Here is a 14451-nt window from a genome sequence, read left to right on the forward strand (position 1 = left end):
AGTCAGATGACTTACAATGCTAAATGCTCCTTATATTCTTTCTAATATCCCTAAATGATGAACTGAATCTTTAAGTTCTTCCCTCATCCAATTTCCATTCCCTAAATTTCAGTTTCCTTTTCTCAAAATTTTATTTCAATTCACTTTCTTTACAGATAAAATGGCAATTGAATCATTTCATGTGACAAGTATAGGGTATATTTACATAGTATTTATCCATAAACTTCCAGAAGGAAATAAAATATTGGTATACCTAAGTAAGTTAGGCAAGGGAGAGTAGTTAAGTAAAAGGAAATTTCAAGACAGTTAACAGTTGAGTGGTTAAAAAAAAAAAAAACCACAACAATATCTTTTAACCAACAAAGGCAACAATGTTCCTTGCATGACAACATTGAACTTAAAAGTATCTTAAGGTGGATAACAATTTTCAACATAAATTTACTTCCTGATGATTTATTATGTGATACTCTTTGGATCACTTATCTCTGTCTTTTTAGTACTTTGCATAAAGCAAGTGGCTCAATAAATGTTAGCTATATAACAAACATATACTATTGAATATTTATGAGTAATTTTTTTTTTAATAACCAGAACAAATACCCAATTAAGACAGAAACCTTCTGCAATGAATCCTGGGATAAACATAAAAAAAGAAAAACAATATGTTAGATGAAAGTTATTTCCTTCTGGAGATAATGACCAAACTTAAAACTCTGACATGACAAATTACTGAAGCTTCTTTGAGTGCTTATCACAGCACACAGATCTCAGGGATGAAAGAGAAAAAGATTCATATTGTGCAAACACTTCTATTTGCCAGTCAATATCCAAATCTTCCCTTCCTCTGCAATAACAAAAGCCCAATTTTATTCAAGGCAACCATGCATTCAGTTACATTTCCCTGCTTCCCTGGTTCAGGATAATCTTTTGGTTATTATATAACCAAAGGATAATTCCTTTGGTTCAGAATAATCTCCTTAAAGGGAGAGGTTGCATCCTTCTTTGTCTTTGCCTTGCTACCTGGAACTTCGCTTTGATGGATACAGCTCTGGCAGCTATTTTGGACTATGAGGACCAGGGCCACATTTTAGGGATAACAGATGTAAGAACTGGAAAAAGTTTAGGTCCCTGGCAACTTTATGAAGCTACTATCCTAGATTGCCTACGTTAAGAATTACTTTACATGAGGAAATAAATATTTTATGTTTAAGCCACCACTAAGTCTGTTTTCATTTTTGCTTTCTGAACTGATCGTGCAAGTGTGCTAAGTTGCTTCAGTCGTGTCTGACTCGTTGCAACCCTATGGACTGTAGCCTAGCAGGCTCCTCTGCCCATGGGATTTTCCAGGCAAGAATACTGGAGTGTGTGGCCATGCCCTTCTCCAGGGGATCTTCCCGACCCAGAGATCAAACCCATGTCTCTTACATCTTCTGCCTTGGCAGGAGGGTTCTTTACCACTGAGCCACCTGGGAAGCCCTCTTAACTGATCACTTACCTTCAAACAGGTTAAGAATTTCTATCTCCTTTTTACAGATGAGGCAACTGAGATCCAGAGAGGTAAGGTGACTTGCACAATATCAAATTAGTGAAGAGGTGGGTCTGGCTCCTGTCTCAATGCTTTTTCAGTAAGAACTGACTCTTCACAGGTTCTAAATATTAAAAAATAAATAAAAATAAACATAAACATAAATTTAGGCTTATTAGTGGTAGTGGCACATTATAGTGTATATATTTGTCAAATTCTGTAAAAATAAAAGGTGCCAAAATTTCTATACAGTGGAAGGAGTCTATATCATATCCCAGTGGGGAAGGAAAAGAAATATATTATCTAAATAGAATCAAAGACCAAAATAAGCAAAGATATTTATTTACATGCCAAGATTTTACCATATTGCTCTTCTTTGAAATAGTTAAGAAAAGTTCAAACTAAAAGCTTATTTTGCCTCTTCAGTGAGACTTCAATATACAGTCTAAGTTTCCCCATTCAATCCATCACTGGATTTTTTCTTAAAATCTTTACCTAGAATCCTTTTTTACTCTTATTACCACTTTTAAAAATTAAGCTTGGCTCATGCCTAAAACACAGAGATCAGTAATAAAGCACAACATCTCAAGTTCTTTTTTGAAACCCACCACCCAACTGTAAAACATAAGGCAGTTATATTGCAAACTCACCAGTGAATATAATCAATTATTTCGAGGCAGTATATAAAGAAAATAAAGAAATAAAATATCTTCAAATTTTAAGAATACATATTTATTTATTTTCATGGTACTATAGTTAACAAAAAATTATCTAAGCAGGAGAGTGATCATATGCAAGTTATATTGGAAAGGCACATGACTTTTATTAGCATGGTCAAAAATAAACTGCAGATTGAATCCTAACCACTCCCCTTTACTGCCAAGCTACTTGACTCTGAGTCTCGATTTTCCTATCCATAAATCAAACTAATACTTCTTCATAAGTTTTTGACTGGATGAAAATAAGAATGAATACAATGGAACTAGCACAGTACATGGCAACAGTAAATGCTTCATAAATAGTAATGCCCTTCCTATCTTGAAAATTTAATATCTATATATTTAAATAATAAAAATCTGTGTTGTAAGCACCCAAAGTCATTGAACTTAAAAAGCAATAAGCCAGTTTGACATACAACCTTAATATGTCTTTTTTTTTTTTTTTGAAAGTCCACATTAGAGCTCTCTCTAGAGCATTGCCACAGCCAAAGTATTGGTGCAGGTCAATGAAAAAAATACAACCCACAAAAGAAGAATACAATCTCTTCCTCCCTGACATTAAAATAAAGCTTCTGAAAGAGACCCAGGTTTCTTCCTTCAAGTCAGGAAACTTGGGTTGTTTCATCCTACTGTCAGTGTCAGAATTCTGAAGGAGAAAAGGAGTGGGGTGGAGAAAAATAAATGGCTTCTAAATTTCTCCATGGCAGCAGTGAAAAGGGCAAAAGGCAACCCACTGCTCAACTCCATTTTTCCATTTGAAAGTGAGTCAATAGGAAAGTGAGATTCAAAATAAAATATCAGATGTATGACCAGCTGAGCTGTATTCTAACCCTTCCCTGTATCAAGATATCAGTATAGATCCTAGTGTCTTTGATGCTCGTATCTGTAGAAAAGGACACCAATCAAGAAAACCAGTACTTTGCCTTTTTCCCAATCTTAACAGATGGCTATAGTATTAATTTTTTTTAAATCAGCTCTTTTTAAAAACTGAAGTATAACTAATTTACAATGTTGTGTTACTTTCAGGTACACAACAAAGTGATTCAGGTGTATATATATATTCTTTACAGATTATTTTACATTATAGGTTATTAAGATATTGAATATAGTTCCCTGTGATATACAGCAGGTCCCTGCTGCTTATCTGTTTTATAATTGATAATGTGTGTATATTAATCTCAAACTCCTAATTTATCTCTCCCCAGTCCCTAGAGCATGCTTGATAATGAGTTTCTGAAAAGCAAGTACTGTTGCTCACATGTATATTCAATAAACATAAAAGCAACAGCAAAATTTTTTAATTTATTAAAATTACAATGTCTTCATTATTTACACATACTGTACTTCAGAGCCTCTTGAAAGTGAAAGAGGAGAGTGAAAAAGTTGGCTTAAAGCTCAACATTCAGAAAACAAAGATCATGACATCCAGTCCCATCACTTCATGGCAAATAGATGGAGAAACAGTGGAAACAGTGACAGACTTTATTTTGGGGAGCTCCAAAATCACTGCAGATGGTGACTGCAGCCATGAAATTAAGATGCTTACTCTATGGAAGAAAAGTTATGACCAACCTAAACAGCATATTAAAAAGCAGAGACATTACTTTGCCAACAAAGGTCTGTCTCGCCAAGGCTATGGTTTTTACAGTAGTCGTGTATGGATGTGAGAGTTGGACTATAAAGAAAGCTGAGCACCGAAGAATTAATGCTTTTCAACTGTGGTGTTGGAGAAGACTCTTGAGAGTCCCTTGGACTACAAGGAGATGCAACCAGTCCATCCTAAAGGAGATCAGTCCTGAGTGATCATTGGAAGGACTGATGCTGAAGCTGAAACTCCAATACTTTGGCCACCTGATGCGAAGAGCTGACTCATTTGAAAAGACCCTGATGCTGGGAAAGACTGAAGGCGGGAGGAGAAGGGGACGACAGAGGATGAGATGGTTGGATGGCATCACTGACTCAATGGACATGAGTTTGAGTAAACTCCAGGAGTTGGTGATGGACAGGGAGGCCTGGCGTGCTACAGTCCACGGGGTGGCAGAGTCAGACATGACTGAGCGATTGAACTGTACTTCAGATAACTAAAATACAGTATGTCAAAAAGTTCTGCCACAAAATAAAAGAAATGCAGCTGCTATTTAATTTTTCATTAGGTTGCTTTAGATTTTTAAAATCAGAACATGCTGGAATCAGAAATGATCTTAGAAGTGGTTCAGTTCAGATCCTACTTTTATAAAAGGTTTAAGGCACAGGGAAGTTAACTGACTTGGCCAAGATCACATGGCAGAGCCAGGATTGGAATCTGGCCTTTAGAATTAATTCTAATGAAATATAGTTTTTACCAGATTGTGGAGGTTTTAGAAAATTTAGATTAGTCATTCAAGTTGTCAAGGTTTTTCCTTGAATAAATTATTTGAAATTGTTAGAAACCTGTTTTTTAAAGTCTATAAACTAACTGCATGTATTAAGCATAAGAATAACAATTTCCCCATTTTAGACCTTCAATTATTTTTAAAAAGTTAACCATCTATCATGCAAATATAGTCAACTCAACTACTCAAAATACTTAGAGGATTATTTATTTAAGAATTATTTTTGATACATTTTAAAATCTTACACTTGATTCCTCCAGCTACCCAATACTTAAAAGGGTATTTTACACACTTCAGTCACCCAAACGGTCCTTAGAAAGTGGAAAACACTTAGAACGTGCGTATTCTAAATAACACAAAAATTAGTTTGATATATCTAGGAGGTATATAATATGCCCCAAAATAAAATGACACTGGTATCGAGCATGCTACCTATACTCTATATTAGTGTCCATAATCAATAGCCACTGTTTTGAAGAGTACCTTTATCACCTTAATTGTGCAAGTCATTTTAACTGGCATTTACAGAGCACAAATCAACTTAGCAAAAAGCATACTGAAAGGGTATATACAAAATGTGTGGTATAAACAATAAATACCTCGGGAAATCAGATATGTAAACGCAACATGGACTCCACCCTTGCAAAGCAGATAAAACTAGAATAGATGGAGAACAACATGGACAACTACAAGGAGACAAACGAATTTCTCACTCATCTTGGAAAGCTGAAGCAGATCATGGGGAGTTTCAAGACCAAGATGAGAAACAGAAGTTCCTATGTTCACCCTAGTAACAAGAGGGATATTATTTGATATTTCATTTCTAATTCTAAATTTCCATGTTTTTCTTAAACTTGGAACTCTACTAACTGAGGAAGAATTGTTCAAATATCTGTTTGTTCAACATTTGTTGAACTTAGTTTTCAAATTTATAAAACAAGAAATACAACTTGGCTTAAATCTGAATGAATCCAAGGCACTATCTATGAGGAACAAGATACAAGAATCTGGAGACTGTCTCACACAATTCAATCAAATTTATGAGGGAGGATCTTAAGAAACAAGGAATTTAAGCAGGCTGCAAAAAAAAAAAAAAAAAAAAAAAACACTATAAGCTACCCGATCCAAATCTATTATACCACTAATCATATTATTTTTCATCCATTCCTTAAAGCAACCATCTCATCAATTCAGTTCTTATAAGGAAAGTCCACAATTTCCTTCAAACAAAATTGACAATCAGATATAATTGCATTTAACCTCTCTTCTCCCTCCTTCTCCCTTTTCTAACCAAAGTAATACATGGTTTGGTGTTCATATTCACCCACGGATTTAATAGCTTTACTAAAAGGCTTAGATGGCACCATTCTTATTCAATTGTGTAAATGGACAGTATCCAGTTTAGCAGTTTAGTAGACACTTTGAGACTTTCAAGAGGTTTCTGTCTCCAAGAAACGAGAATGGTTCAATGGTTCAAGTTCATATTTCCTCTCTTGCTTGACTTTATAAAAATAATTGTCATCCAAAACCACTGCCCAGAACCAACCACAACAATAAGCATATTTAGTCACTCAGTTACCATTTAGCAGGTGCAACAAGACAGTACCATCTTTCTCAAACTCCATACCACCATCTCACATCTAAAGATTTGTCACTTAGAGAACACAATACCGCAACTGGCACGAACTTTCTCCTCTCCTGATGTCAGCGGCTGCCGGCTTAACAGAACCGGGAGAAGAGCAGGATTCACCGGCCTAGCTTGGCTCGGTGTCGCGGGATGTGGTGAGCATCAGCCTGGAAGTGGTAGGTGTACACTCTTCACCAGTGAGCACCTCCCTCGCCCATCGCCCTGCCAAGGCCAGGCTGGAGCCCACCCTGGGACTCGGTCCTGCACTTACCGCCCCTCGCCTGCTCTTCGCCAAGAGCCTGCCCCTTGATAGACCCCAAAGAAAGCACCGGTGCCCTGCATAGAGTGGAACGGAGAAAGGGACCCCGCGCCTCCAGCTAGAGCTGGAACCTACTCCCCACGGTGCCCGTCCATAGTGGAGTTCCCACCATCCTCACTGCTGGGGCAGGGCAGGCGGAGAACTGAGCTTTATCTCAGGACCCGCCCCAGCCTCCCGATCCTCACCCACCTCGAGGCCGCCAGTTTTGCGAAGCCGGGTCTCCAAGCGCGAGGCTCCGCCTGCTGAACGCTTGCAGGGAACAGGCTGGCCTCTAAAGCCCCCAGCCGCCGGCTCTGCTCTGTACTTCTACCCACGGCGCGCTCCCGCCTCCTTGCTGCCATGGCGACAGCCCGGGTTCCCGGCAGCCGCTGATTGGTCCCACCGGGAGAGTGGAAGGTGCCGATTGGCTAGGGCGGAGACCAGGCGGTGCCGGAGGGCTAGGAGGCGGGCGGTGTGGAGCTCTAAGGCGGAGGAGCCTCGAGGAGGGTGAGCCAAGAGGGACGTGGCGCTCTGCGGCGCGGACTAGGAAGCCGCGCCCCTTCCTTCTAGGGCTTTCATGGAGAATCCTGTGGAGCAGGATTTGGGTGGGTGAGGTGCTTACCCGGGACTGGGACAAAAAAACAGGTGTCTTCTACCCCTCGGCCGCCGGTGCGCGCTGGCAGCGCCCAGCCTGGTCAGAGACAGAGGGTCAGGCGGTTGTCTCCCGCAGGCCTCCTTTGGGTCTAACACCCCGGGCCTCCTCCATGGCGGGAATCTTACCCGTATTTGTAACCTCACCTACCCCGGTTTTGTTATGCCGTGGGCCACTGTGGCTTGATTCCTTTTTGTTTCACCTTCTCTCACACCCGTCTGCGGTATCTTTCTTTTCTCCTCACCCTCCTTCTTATAGAACTGAGACATCTGTTCCACACCCATCATTTTAAAGATGGGGAAACTGATCCTCAAAGATGCTCGAGGATTAGAGAGACTTTTGGAGCCTCGAGGCTGCTTTCGATTGAGTCTGCTAAGTAATGGCATCTTTCTCTGAAGCTGTTTTCTTGCTTGTGAAAATGGTGTTTATCTCAGAGTTGTTAGTGAAGATTAGATAAGATTCCAGAAAACCAGTATAGAACCTGCTGCATATGTCAGTAATGTTAGCTGCTTTTAATCAGGAAATAATACAGGGTAGTAGCTAAATCACCTATTTGGAGCCCAACTGCCCACATGAAACCGATTCCTTGACTCGCCGCAAGTTACTTAAGCGCTCTGTGCCTCACTTTCCTGGTCTATAAAATGAGAATAATAATGGTATCCTCCTCTTTACAGCATAAGTAAATAGAAAAGTGACAGGCACATAGTAAATGCTCGATAAATGCTAGTCTCATGTGAGTGGCTGAGCCACGACTGTAATTCAGCTCTCTAGATTCCAAGACCAGCCATCTCTACTCTTACACAACTCTCATCTGTACACGTAGAACAATGCCTAGAAGTTCCGCTTTTTTTTAAGGTTCAGGAGGAAATGCTTGTCCCTTTTCTTAAAATCTCAAACTATCTCCCTTACTGTCATGAAAGTCCTAGAATGTTGTGACTGCCTCCACTGAAGGTTTAATAGCAGAGGCAAATGTAAGGAAAATAATCATACTCAGTTCTGATGGACAGATTGAAGAATGAAAGCACTACAGTAAGAAAACATGCTCAAGAAGTTATGGTGTAGGAACACTAAATGTCTATCTGAAAAATATAAATACTAATGTGAGGGTATTGGTAATATTAATATGTCATTAGTGACCAATGTTAGTGTTAGATTAAGAGACAAGCCACATCCCATCCCTGTGGAAAATACTAAATTGTAAATACATCAAAAGCAGGAAGTATCTTCCACATTTTTATTACCCATTATCTGCCACAGGGCCAAACACACTGTGCTTGATCTAAGCCCTAACATTTGAATTAAACCCTTTAAGGAGAAGCCCTGAAAGATATGGTAATTATCTACACTATTATCAAGATAAATATTATTTATTATTATTATCTAGTAACCCAATGGAAAATAAGAAATTGGATTAGTCCAACACCACAATGAAAAAAGAAAGAACCATAACTGGGTGACTGAGATGTCAGCAATATTCTCAGCAATATTCTGGGGTGAAGGAAGAAGAAAACAGGAAGACAGGGCAAACAGAGACGAAACAGCAAGATTCAGGATTAGGAGAGATCACTAAGGAAAATATTTTAGTATGTCATGTGCCTGTAAAGCAGGCAACAGCATCTATACTAGTAAAGGTGCTTTTGTGATAGAGAAAAATAAGAATGTTAATCATGAACCCTGGAACTGTGGGCTGAGGGACTTATAAGGAAATGTTACTTTATTTATTAGTTAAAACTCCAAACTTCAGGCTTTAGCACTAATGGAAAATCTCCTGATGGGGAGGAGGACGGAAGAACACATTACTGCACTGTTCAAAGAAGAAAACAAGGCTTTGGAGTCAAAACTAGGTCCCAACCCTGCCTGAATTAAAAACCCGGTTCTATCTTTATTACCTGAGTGTTCTCTGCCAAGGAACTTAACCTCTGTCCATAGCATAGCTTCCTTATTTATAACATGGAGGCAATAATAGTTCCCACTTCATAAACGTGTGAGGATTAAATGAGTTCATATTTGTAAAGCAAAGGGTGCTTGGCACATAGTAAGTCCATAGCCCATATATTAATGTTGGATAAAACACTGATATCAGTTTCTCTATCTGTAACCTGGGATCATAATAGTGAACTTACTATAAGGGTTCAAATGATGTATGTAAACTGTTAGAGAAGAGATGCTCGTAGACATTATTTCTCTGCCCCTCCACCCCTACAAGCCTCCAACCTGTTACCTCTGAACTCCTTTATGATTAACCCTGCCACTGCCATCAAGGGGCTATTGCTCAACCTGGTCTAAGCAAGGACAAAATATCATTGCATGATTTTTCTTGACTCAGGTGAAAAGCTCAAGATGAGTTTACTAGAGGCCAGGAGAAAATGAAAGGGAAACAACTCCAGAGAACCAGCTGATGTGAAGCCTATCCCCATACTTTGGGTCCTCCAGGGGAAAAAAAAAAAAAAAAAACCAAAAAGGTGTCAGGGGGATTCTGGCTTTTCAATACTTCTACTTTCCCCTTCTCCCTTTTTCTAGGGTCCCACAGATATAACCTGGCCAAGTTCTTCATTGTGTTTGGAATGGAAGAGAGGGAGGCAGTAATACTTATAAGAGACAGTAAGTAATCTGAAAGAAGAAAACAACAGTACACTCTACATGGGCACCAAGACTTAGTAGTTTTATATGGTCTAGGTCAGTGGTCAGCAAACTATGGCCCTTGGGCCAAATTACCCAACTGCCTGTAAGGTATAATTTGGGCTGAGGCAGAAAAGAAGGAGAGATGACCTCAATGGAAGTAGGTTACCTTTATTCATGCAAAGAGGGGCAACAGTCGGCCTAACGACCAGGCTGAGAGCAAGAGGGATCAGGGAGGCTTCATATTTAAAGGGAGGTTTGTGGAAGCGATAAGGGAAACGTTAGTCAGGCGGGATGTTTTGGTTATTCTTTAGTTGAGATGGCATTTGTAGTTGGGCAGGGGGTGATAAGTCTCAGATAGATACAGCCTGGAGCATCAAGGCGGGACCTAAAGTTCAGTTTTGTTTTCTCTGAAGTTAGATGATTCAGCAAGGGCCTTTGACACTGTTGTTTTCTTTTCTAGGCCCAAAGACTCCTTCATTCCAGACCCTGAAATCATAAAAAATGGAAAAAAGAGTGCCGTATCTCTCTGGCTGCTACCTGCTCGATAGGGGTGATGGTTTTGGGTCTGGAATGGAGGATCATTCTAGGGTCCAGGGTCTCCTTTTCCTGAGCTTGGGATGAGGCTCTTGAGAAGAACAACGGTCTTGACCTGGTCTCGAGAGATGGCCCAAATCAGTTCTTGGAGAAACCTTTGAAAGAGATTGAAGAGACAGGATCCAAATAAGAGGAATAGAATGATAAGTACCAATGGTCCCAGGAAAGGGAGCAACCAAGGGAGGATCTGTTGGAACAGGTTTTGGGGAGTGTAAAGGTTTTGTAACTCTTTTCTGCAGCGTTCAATTCTGTCTCTAAGTTCTTTGACTCTGCCCTGGACTATTCCCATTTAATTAACAAAATAGCAGCAGTCCTCTCCTAGGAAAAGGCAGGTCCCTCCCTTTTCTGCAGTGAGAAGGTCCAGGGCTCACCTATTTTGTAGGGCCACAGAAGCTAATGAGTTAATTTGCCTTTGGACTGAAACAAGGGCTCCACAACCTGCTCCATGTCTTCATTAAGTTCTTGGGATAGCTTGTAGTAAAAATGGGCCAAGGTCGAGATGTCCCCAATCCCGGTGCCTAGGGCTGCTGCTGTGCCAGTCCCAATCAGGAGGGGGGATATGACAGCTCGTCCTTTCCTGAGGGAAAGTTCCCCTTGGGGGTAGACTATTTGTTCTACCTCTTCTTCTTTGAGGAATGTTAGACCCGGGGTCAGGAAGACCAAGATGCAAGGTCCAAGGGAGTCCAGGGGGAGACATGAATATGCATAGGTCCTGCAGAGAATGAAGAGTCCCTGTTTGGTGCAATTATTTGTGCTGTTCCAGAGAACCCAAGTGGAACAGAAGGAGGGAGCAGAGTTTGTAAGACCAGCATAGTTGGGACTAGAGTAGTTGATATAGGTTTGAAGAGGCTGAGAGTAGGACACTGTCAGAGACTGGCCCAATGAGTTGTGTAGTTTTTTGTTGGGAAGGGGAGGTATACTTGCCCTGTGACAGCCAGGTTGAGGGTAAGGGAATTGCTATGTGTGGTGAGGGAGACCGTGACATGCATATCCAACACTGGGATGTGTATTGTGTGTAGTGGAAGAATTGGAAAGAAGAGTTGAGAAGGCGGGTAAGGTGTAGGTTGCCAGAGGGAGGTTTTAGAAGAGGCCATAATTGGGAAAGGAGGTCTAGGCATTTATAAGTTTCAGGGGTCGCCTATAACTAGGAAATTATGTTCTTTATGACTTGTTCTTGTTTTTTTCCCCCAACTTTGATCTAGTACCCTGCCCCCGTCTGAGTACCCCCAATGGGTAATGGGATAGAAAAATGTTTCTTCCCTTTGGCTTATGGCAGGTGCTCATGAAACTCCCTCTCTTTTGTACTTTACCAGTGAGTAGGGATTTGGACTTCCCCCCCACTGAGGTTCATGGTGCATGATCTTGGAGCCATATTATAACATAAGGAATGAACATAAGAATAAATGTCTGAGCAGGGGCAGGGAGTAGCCAGAAGACTGGGGAGTGCAGCAAGGATAAGGAACGGGGGAGTCATGGGGCTGTTAGTTAGGCAGTGCAGAGGAAGTAGCACCCTAGGAGTAGAACACAGCTAACAATGTAGGCGATACCGACGAAAAGACGAAGGATAGGTGACCAGTCCTGAGGGGAGACAGTTACTAGGCCTATAGCAAGGACTAAGATTAAGAGTGCAGTTGTAGTTAGAAAGATGGGGAGAGGCCAGTCAGGGCAAGGGGCAGAAGGCCCCAAGGTGGTGGTTGCTTGAATCTGAGGAGGAACAGTGTTCATTAGGATGTAGAATGATGTAGAGAATGAGAGTAAAGAAATCAATTTCACCTGGAGTCAGGTTGTAGAAGGTTCGCTGAAGCCACAGTTGAGACACCAATGTGGTCAGGTCTTTGAAGGAGGTTCCTGTCGGGGCGCTGGTCCAGAGGTCTTGTAGTAGTTGGGTCAGGAACAGTTGTAGGTTGAAGAGTATCCAGGTCATTCAGTGTCTTCTTGGATGGTTGACAGAGGTTGTCGCCAGGTGATTTTTAAGGAGGTTGATCCTATGAGGGAGACCTGATAGGGGTCAGTTAAGGAGGGCAGCGCAGGATCGGAGGTTACCTGTTTTAGGCGAGAGAGGTGTATCCAGGGAGTGACCTTCTCAAGTTTAGCTGCAGTTAGGGTAAGGAATATGCATAGATGATTTTGAATGGTCCCTGCCACTTTGGGGTTAGGTCACCCTGGGGATTATCAGACAGATAGACCATGTCCCCTATTTGTAAAGGGGGCTTGGGGGCCAGGGGCGGGCAATTTGTGGTTAATATATTTCCAGATGGCATTGCGGAGTTCCGCCAGCAGAGGGGAATGTAGGAAGCTTGGTATGGGAGGAGGTTCAGGGGGAAGTCCAGGAGGGAGCATGGGCCTTCCATACATCACTTGAAAGGGACTCAGCCCTAGGGGCTTTCTGGGCAAAGCCCATACTCTGAGGAGAACAATTGGCAAAAGTTTAGTTCAATCCAGATGTACCTCAAGGGTTAGTTTGGTAAGAGTTTCTTTGATTATTCTATTCATCCTTTCTACCTTTCCTGAGGACTGGGGACACTATGGAATGTGAAATTTCCAGGGTATCTGTAAGAATACCTGTAAGATTGTAAAAATCTATTGAAAAAAAAAAAATCTGTAAGATTGGACAAGTTGTTGGGTGACCTTGAACGTAAATTCCGGGCCATTATCAGACTGTAGGGATGAAGGCAGACCAAATCTGGGGATAATTTTTGTGAGGAGGATTTGGGCCACGGTGTGGGCTCTTTTGTTTGTAGTGGGAAATGCTTCTACCCATCCCAAAAAGGTGTCCACAAGGACCAGGAGGTATCTGACTCTTCAAACCAGGGGCATATGAGTAAAGTCTATCTGCCATTCCTGTGCTGAGAGGCTGCCTTGCATTTGATGGGTTGGAAAGGATGTCAGTTTAAGGTTGGAATTGGGATTAGTACGTTGACATGTTTGACAGGAGCGGGTAAGGTTATCTAAATATTGTTGGTCAGCAGTGGATATGGGGAAGTGGTTATGGAGGAACTGTTGGAGTGTTTTGGACAAGGAATGAAAGAGTGAATATAGATAAAAGAGGATTTCTCTGGTGGTGGGAGGGTCTGATGGAGTCAGGGCTAAGATGACAGGGGACTGGAGGGAAGGATGGGACAGGGCTATCTCCTTTGCCTTCTGGTCTGCAGCATTGTTGTAGGCTGATATGAGACTTCCCTTTTGATGTCCCCTACATGGCGGCTTTGTTTGGTAAGAGTGCTGCATCTAGAAGTTTGTGGATCTGGTCTGAATTAATAATGGGGGATCCCTTTTCGGTTAGGAAACCTCTTTCTCTCCATATTAGGATGTTTGAGTGAAGTATGTTATAGGCATATTTGGAGTCTACGTGGATCTTAACCCTTAGATTTTTAGCCAGAGTCAAAGCTCTGATGAGAGCTATCAGTTCTGCCTGTTGGGAGGTGGTGTGAGGTGGCAGAGGTGAAGCTTCAATTGTCTGGGTCCCGTGATTGTGACGAAGGTCCCCTGGATGATGTCATATCCTGCTGTGAAGGGTGGGGATTTTTGAGAGCTGCCATCAGTGAACCAGTGTGGGGTGTCTGGGTCTAGGATAGGCTGATCTATTAAATGTTGGAAGGGGTTTGGGGTAAGATCTCCTGTTAGGCTGCAGCTATGTAGGAGGGGGTCTGTTGTAGAGGATGTGGGTAATAAGCTGGTGGGGTTAAGGGGAGAGCAGGGGGAGAATGAAAGCTGAGGATCGAGGAGAAAAGCTTGTAGGACCTGTACCCTGGAAGGGGGAAGGGAAAGGAAAGCCCGATGTGATAGTAAGTCTCAGAAGGTGTGTGGAGAACAGACTGTTAAAGGGGCATGCCTAGAGAGTTTATTTGCTTCGGGTACAAAGGCTGCAATAGCAGCCATGGCCTGTATACAGGGAGGCCACCCCTTGGTCACCATGTCCAGCTGTTTTTTTGTTTTTTTTTTTTTTTTTGTCCAGCTGTTTTGATAGATAGGCTATGGGAACCTAGGTGTCTCCGGCCTGCTGACATAGAAGTCCTAGGGCCTGTCCTTGGTTGGAATGAGC

The 14451-nt window shown here is 41.8% G+C and overlaps 1 protein-coding gene across 1 annotated transcript in view; it reads right to left on the bottom strand.

The window, feature by feature from the left end:
- NUCB2 (nucleobindin 2) overlaps positions 1–6900 on the bottom strand; it is a 40222-nt gene extending 33322 nt beyond the window's left edge. The window contains exons 1-2 of the mRNA XM_061146689.1: positions 6752–6900; positions 1496–1649 (exon numbers count right to left, since the gene is read on the bottom strand). The gene's annotated coding sequence lies outside the window, so the exon portion shown is untranslated. The remainder of the gene's footprint in view (positions 1–1495; positions 1650–6751) is intronic.
- Between the last annotated feature and the right edge of the window lie 7551 nt (positions 6901–14451).

The sequence above is a fragment of the Dama dama genome, chromosome 1 (genome assembly GCF_033118175.1).
Source record: "Dama dama isolate Ldn47 chromosome 1, ASM3311817v1, whole genome shotgun sequence".
Classification (NCBI taxonomy): Eukaryota; Metazoa; Chordata; class Mammalia; order Artiodactyla; family Cervidae; genus Dama; species Dama dama.